Source organism: Rhyacophila brunnea, unplaced genomic scaffold (genome assembly GCF_057557595.1).
Source record: "Rhyacophila brunnea isolate RB1 unplaced genomic scaffold, BYU_Rbru_1.0 scaffold_10, whole genome shotgun sequence".
NCBI classification, from domain to species: domain Eukaryota; kingdom Metazoa; phylum Arthropoda; class Insecta; order Trichoptera; family Rhyacophilidae; genus Rhyacophila; species Rhyacophila brunnea.
The window spans coordinates 5553415-5561474 of record NW_028232752.1 but is presented as its reverse complement, the minus strand read 5'-3'; positions in this window follow the sequence as shown (position 1 = coordinate 5561474).

Below are 8060 nucleotides of genomic sequence, written 5' to 3'. Positions count from 1 at the left end.
AGGGGCTTTCCATTTGGTACTCCCGTCACCGACATCACCAATGACCTACTTCGAAGAGGCCTCCCTATTGTCAGTGTCCGGAGAATGACTCGCTGGAATCAGCAACCGACGCCTCTTGTCCGGGTCGAACTTTTGGACAACGACAGAGGGAGGCAGATCTTCACACTGAAATACGCCCTATACCACAGCATCAAAATTGAAACACCCGGACGCTGGCCAAACACCTGGAGCCAGAAGTGCAATAAGAGCCATAAAATTACCCACTCTACACAGAATTACACCGCCCATACATCCCGCAGCCGTGAACATACCGCTCATCCCGCCCGCTGCAACACTGAGCCCCTGAACCATGCACAACATATAGCTCAAACAGATGAAACACTACCAGAAGCTCTTGGACACCACACAGACATACTGAAACCTGACAGCCCGACAGACTACACTGAACCTATGACAATTAAAACCACGAAGCAACAACGGCAAGGCCCCATAAGCAAAACCACAGACTACAACGACATGGTTTACATGCTTGACAAAAACAAACGAGCTGCCCTCCGGGAAAAAGAGAAGAGGACTGAAACATACTCAAACAGTCACGCAAACCTAACGGACGAGCAAAAAATAGACTTACCAGTACAAGACAAACACGCTGACCCGACCGAACATCCTGCCCCGACTCAGACGCAAACCGAAACTAAACTAGACGACCCAAAACATCACAAGGAGACCACTACGGAAATAAATATCGGGCATGCGGGATGTGCGAAATGAATTTCCAGCACCCATTCGAGCTGAAGCTTCACGAAGAGCGAGAACATCTAAACAGTGCAAATATTGCGACGACATATCAAAACGAAGCACGACTTTGAGTGTGACCGATGCCGCTCAATTACTCACTTATTCAAATTTTTTGTTGGTATAATATTTTTTGCATGGTCATGCATAATTTTGTTACTTATTTTATAATTGCTTGACTAAGTATAACTACCGCCCCAGAAAATTATTGCAAATATCCTAAGCAAGCAAATACCCTGTGCGTGGTATGCAGACTGGATTTTTGCACCCATATGAACTAAAGCTGCACAAAGAGCGGCACCACAGAAACCTTCGACCGCATGAGTGCCAATTCTGTCATAGCTCCTTCAGGAGGAAATGTGAATTACAGAATCACATCGAGCTGGACAGCCTCTCGAAAATCAAGATGCTCACTCTACGAGATTGCGTTAACCTACACAATCTCTTGCTGACAGCCTTCATGATTTGCCCCATAATGCAAACTATATCCGCACAGCGCAACCATAACGCACGGACATGAAGGCTGTCGACGCAGAGGATGAAGAACTGACTACTCTGAGACAGATGGCGCTCAATACCAAGCCACCACGAAACTACGCACGTACCGAAAGAAGCCAGAATCACACTCACCATATACCTACAGCCACGCCAAACAAGAAAGTAGACCCATCCGCTTATACCAATAGCGAAAACGACCAATTCGCAGTCGTGATAAGGGGCTTTCCATTTGGTACTCCCGTCACCGACATCACCAATGACCTACTTCGAAGAGGCCTCCCTATTGTCAGTGTCCGGAGAATGACTCGCTGGAATCAGCAACCGACGCCTCTTGTCCGGGTCGAACTTTTGGACAACGACAGAGGGAGGCAGATCTTCACACTGAAATACGCCCTATACCACAGCATCAAAATTGAAACACCCGGACGCTGGCCAAACACCTGGAGCCAGAAGTGCAATAAGAGCCATAAAATTACCCACTCTACACAGAATTACACCGCCCATACATCCCGCAGCCGTGAACATACCGCTCATCCCGCCCGCTGCAACACTGAGCCCCTGAACCATGCACAACATATAGCTCAAACAGATGAAACACTACCAGAAGCTCTTGGACACCACACAGACATACTGAAACCTGACAGCCCGACAGACTACACTGAACCTATGACAATTAAAACCACGAAGCAACAACGGCAAGGCCCCATAAGCAAAACCACAGACTACAACGACATGGTTTACATGCTTGACAAAAACAAACGAGCTGCCCTCCGGGAAAAAGAGAAGAGGACTGAAACATACTCAAACAGTCACGCAAACCTAACGGACGAGCAAAAAATAGACTTACCAGTACAAGACAAACACGCTGACCCGACCGGACATCCTGCCCCGACTCAGACGCAAACCGAAACTAAACTAGACGACCCAAAACATCACAAGGAGACCACTACGGAAATAAATATCGGGCATGCGGGATGTGCGAAATGAATTTCCAGCACCCATTCGAGCTGAAGCTTCACGAAGAGCGAGAACATCTAAACAGTGCAAATATTGCGACGACATATCAAAACGAAGCACGACTTTGAGTGTGACCGATGCCGCTCAATTACTCACTTATTCAAATTTTTTGTTGGTATAATATTTTTTGCATGGTCATGCATAATTTTGTTACTTATTTTATAATTGCTTGACTAAGTATAACTACCGCCCCAGAAAATTATTGCAAATATCCTAAGCAAGCAAATACCCTGTGCGTGGTATGCAGACTGGATTTTGGCACCCGTACGAACTAAAGCTGCACAAAGAGCGGCACCACAGAAACCTTCGACCGCATGAGTGCCAATTCTGTCATAGCTCCTTCAGGAGGAAATGTGAATTACAGAATCACATCGAGCTGGACAGCCTCTCGAAAATCAAGATGCTCACTCTACGAGATTGCGTTAACCTACACAATCTCTTGCTGACAGCCTTCATGATTTGCCCCATAATGCAAACTATATCCGCACAGCGCAACCATAACGCACGGACATGAAGGCTGTCGACGCAGAGGATGAAGAACTGACTACTCTGAGACAGATGGCGCTCAATACCAAGCCACCACGAAACTACGCACGTACCGAAAGAAGCCAGAATCACACTCACCATATACCTACAGCCACGCCAAACAAGAAAGTAGACCCATCCGCTTATACCAATAGCGAAAACGACCAATTCGCAGTCGTGATAAGGGGCTTTCCATTTGGTACTCCCGTCACCGACATCACCAATGACCTACTTCGAAGAGGCCTCCCTATTGTCAGTGTCCGGAGAATGACTCGCTGGAATCAGCAACCGACGCCTCTTGTCCGGGTCGAACTTTTGGACAACGACAGAGGGAGGCAGATCTTCACACTGAAATACGCCCTATACCACAGCATCAAAATTGAAACACCCGGACGCTGGCCAAACACCTGGAGCCAGAAGTGCAATAAGAGCCATAAAATTACCCACTCTACACAGAATTACACCGCCCATACATCCCGCAGCCGTGAACATACCGCTCATCCCGCCCGCTGCAACACTGAGCCCCTGAACCATGCACAACATATAGCTCAAACAGATGAAACACTACCAGAAGCTCTTGGACACCACACAGACATACTGAAACCTGACAGCCCGACAGACTACACTGAACCTATGACAATTAAAACCACGAAGCAACAACGGCAAGGCCCCATAAGCAAAACCACAGACTACAACGACATGGTTTACATGCTTGACAAAAACAAACGAGCTGCCCTCCGGGAAAAAGAGAAGAGGACTGAAACATACTCAAACAGTCACGCAAACCTAACGGACGAGCAAAAAATAGACTTACCAGTACAAGACAAACACGCTGACCCGACCGGACATCCTGCCCCGACTCAGACGCAAACCGAAACTAAACTAGACGACCCAAAACATCACAAGGAGACCACTACGGAAATAAATATCGGGCATGCGGGATGTGCGAAATGAATTTCCAGCACCCATTCGAGCTGAAGCTTCACGAAGAGCGAGAACATCTAAACAGTGCAAATATTGCGACGACATATCAAAACGAAGCACGACTTTGAGTGTGACCGATGCCGCTCAATTACTCACTTATTCAAATTTTTTGTTGGTATAATATTTTTTGCATGGTCATGCATAATTTTGTTACTTATTTTATAATTGCTTGACTAAGTATAACTACCGCCCCAGAAAATTATTGCAAATATCCTAAGCAAGCAAATACCCTGTGCGTGGTATGCAGACTGGATTTTTGCACCCATATGAACTAAAGCTGCACAAAGAGCGGCACCACAGAAACCTTCGACCGCATGAGTGCCAATTCTGTCATAGCTCCTTCAGGAGGAAATGTGAATTACAGAATCACATCGAGCTGGACAGCCTCTCGAAAATCAAGATGCTCACTCTACGAGATTGCGTTAACCTACACAATCTCTTGCTGACAGCCTTCATGATTTGCCCCATAATGCAAACTATATCCGCACAGCGCAACCATAACGCACGGACATGAAGGCTGTCGACGCAGAGGATGAAGAACTGACTACTCTGAGACAGATGGCGCTCAATACCAAGCCACCACGAAACTACGCACGTACCGAAAGAAGCCAGAATCACACTCACCATATACCTACAGCCACGCCAAACAAGAAAGTAGACCCATCCGCTTATACCAATAGCGAAAACGACCAATTCGCAGTCGTGATAAGGGGCTTTCCATTTGGTACTCCCGTCACCGACATCACCAATGACCTACTTCGAAGAGGCCTCCCTATTGTCAGTGTCCGGAGAATGACTCGCTGGAATCAGCAACCGACGCCTCTTGTCCGGGTCGAACTTTTGGACAACGACAGAGGGAGGCAGATCTTCACACTGAAATACGCCCTATACCACAGCATCAAAATTGAAACACCCGGACGCTGGCCAAACACCTGGAGCCAGAAGTGCAATAAGAGCCATAAAATTACCCACTCTACACAGAATTACACCGCCCATACATCCCGCAGCCGTGAACATACCGCTCATCCCGCCCGCTGCAACACTGAGCCCCTGAACCATGCACAACATATAGCTCAAACAGATGAAACACTACCAGAAGCTCTTGGACACCACACAGACATACTGAAACCTGACAGCCCGACAGACTACACTGAACCTATGACAATTAAAACTACGAAGCAACAACGGCAAGGCCCCATAAGCAAAACTACAGACTACAACGACATGGTTTACATGCTTGACAAAAACAAACGAGCTGCCCTCCGGGAAAAAGAGAAGAGGACTGAAACATACTCAAACAGTCACGCAAACCTAACGGACGAGCAAAAAATAGACTTACCAGTACAAGACAAACACGCTGACCCGACCGGACATCCTGCCCCGACTCAGACGCAAACCGAAACTAAACTAGACGACCCAAAACATCACAAGGAGACCACTACGGAAATAAATATCGGGCATGCGGTATGTGCGGAATGAATTTCCAGCACCCATTCGAGCTGAAGCTTCACGAAGAGCGAGAACATCTAAACAGTGCAAATATTGCGACGACATATCAAAACGAAGCACGACTTTGAGTGTGACCGATGCCGCTCAATTACTCACTTATTCAAATTTTTTGTTGGTATAATATTTTTTGCATGGTCATGCATAATTTTGTTACTTATTTTATAATTGCTTGACTAAGTATAACTACCGCCCCAGAAAATTATTGCAAATATCCTAAGCAAGCAAATACCCTGTGCGTGGTATGCAGACTGGCTTTTAGGCACCCGTATGATCTAAAGCTGCACAAAGAGCGGCACCACAGAAACCTTCGACCGCATGAGTGCCAATTCTGTCATAGCTCCTTCAGGAGGAAATGTGAATTACAGAATCACATCGAGCTGGACAGCCTCTCGAAAATCAAGATGCTCACTCTACGAGATTGCGTTAACCTACACAATCTCTTGCTGACAGCCTTCATGATTTGCCCCATAATGCAAACTACCCGTCGGTCCGACCGCACCAGTGCACGACATGTCGTTATTCGTTCAAAACGCAGTCGTACCTTCGGGAGCATCAAAAAATACATGAGGCCGATGTAACTTGTCCCACCTGCGGTAAAAAATATAGCACCCCGAAGCAGTTAAAAGTGCACATAAAACGTTTGCACCATGCAAACGATGCACCTCGTCATTTTTAACGCCTGTAGAGTTGTTGGCGCACAACTCCAGTGAACATAGATGGCGTCGTGCATTGGCGGCCCTGGGATTTGACATATAGTAGTGATACCTCCACGTTTATACGTGAATGTAGGACCCCTTAAGGGTAAAGTACGAGTGAAGATATGGATGCCACATTCATGGTTCTTATAGTCTGCCAAGCCAAAGTCCTTCTGTCGCCGCTGTATGAATACGATGATTTGTATTAATTAACTATAAATGTTGCAAATGTATTCTTCTAGGACGTAGCGCCATCTGTCGTTCAACAGAGTTCAACTGTCGTTGCAGAGTTAGCTCGAGAAGAGGTTGCAAGTGTCCACTCAGTCGAGATGGACGCATATGGGTACCTAATATTTACATACTTAATTTTAATCATACTGGTATGTTTTTTTTTGTTGTGAACCTAACTGTTAAATATAAAACTCTGTGCTACGAACCACGTGTGTTTCATTGGGAAGATCCAACATAATCAACTGTCAATCCTGCATCTTTACAAAACCTAACCTAACCTTACACTGAACGTGCTCTACCGAAACACTGAAACCCAGCTTTAATTGACCGCCCTAAACAATTTCGATCACTGAGCTAGTCGAAGGGTGGAAGCTGGTCGTGTGACTCACACGAATCGACCGACAGCACGCTAATCAAGGCGTCATTGACGCCCGGTTGACCGGAGAGTTGAGCGCGGAGGTCGGATCGGGCTGTGCGGCCCCGACTCCCCTCCCTACCCGGACTGTGTCAGTAGGTTATTTTTAAATAAGTAATTATAATATTTGAACTTAGCCTTTCGTTGTATACTTAAAAAACGTATTGCAAATTGGGTTTTTATACATTATAAAAGAAGTGCTAGAAATTGTTATAGATAGGTACCTAGTTACCCTTCAAAAAAATGTCGATTTCACATCAAACAATCGAAACACATTTAATAAAAACACCGTAGCTTTTTAGCTTCATTTTTCATTTAACTGTCACTGTCAGAAAAAGTGTTGCGTACTGTTATGGAACGGCGGGATCATTTATATATTATGGAGAAAATCATAAACTAAAATCTCAACAAATGTTTCTTCATTACATCCGAGATCTCGAGATATTAATCTGCTATTCGGGGCGGAGACAAAGCCAACAAATCAAAGATCATAAAAATCGGTCCAGCCGTTCTTGAGTTATAAATGGTGTAGCTAACCCGACTTTGTTTTGTATAATATATAGATTATAATAGGAAATATTGTGCACAATCAAAAGAATCAAATATGTAAATATCGTCACCGTTCAGGCAAAAGTCACCAAACCTAAAAATGGCAGTTTTGAGTTGAGTATGTCACTCGAAGCGTAAAATTATGTTCTTTAAGATGCAAAAGTCACCACGGTACATTAGTTAGTAAAATTTTCCTTAAATCGGAATTGTTTGTTTTTCACTAAATGACTTTCGATAAAATCTTAACAAGCATAAATCATTATAGGCGAATAGACATTATTGACTCTATAAAAAAATAAATTATTCGTTATAAATATACAAGCAAAAGTCCCTATACTATGGATGGTGAGTTTTACTGATTTGTCATTTGAAAACATCTAATACTTGTCTGAAATACGCAAAAACAACCAAACAGGAATAGTTTGTTATAATAAGATCGCTTTGATCTAAATTAAATCAAACAAAACTCGCCATAGCGTAATGGTGACATTTGTCTGTTCGTAAATGCAGCACAGCGATGACGAAATAAACAAGCAAAAGTCACCATCCAACCATAGAGAGTTGTGATTGACAATTATTTTCGTTTATGGTCATTTTCATCTATGATTACACTTGCATCGTGTCAACTGTCATTGAACGTTTGGATTTTCGAGTTACGATATTGTTTCGATTGTGGATTGTTTGGGACTAATTGTTGTTATATTACCAGATTCCGTAATGCTTTGCAAGATTTGTAATATTTATTTGTCGAACAGGAGTTCTGTTATCATGCATTACTCGAAATATCACAGTGCATCAAGTGACGTTGAAATTGTTGTACCGGTAAGTGTTTGTCGAAAACA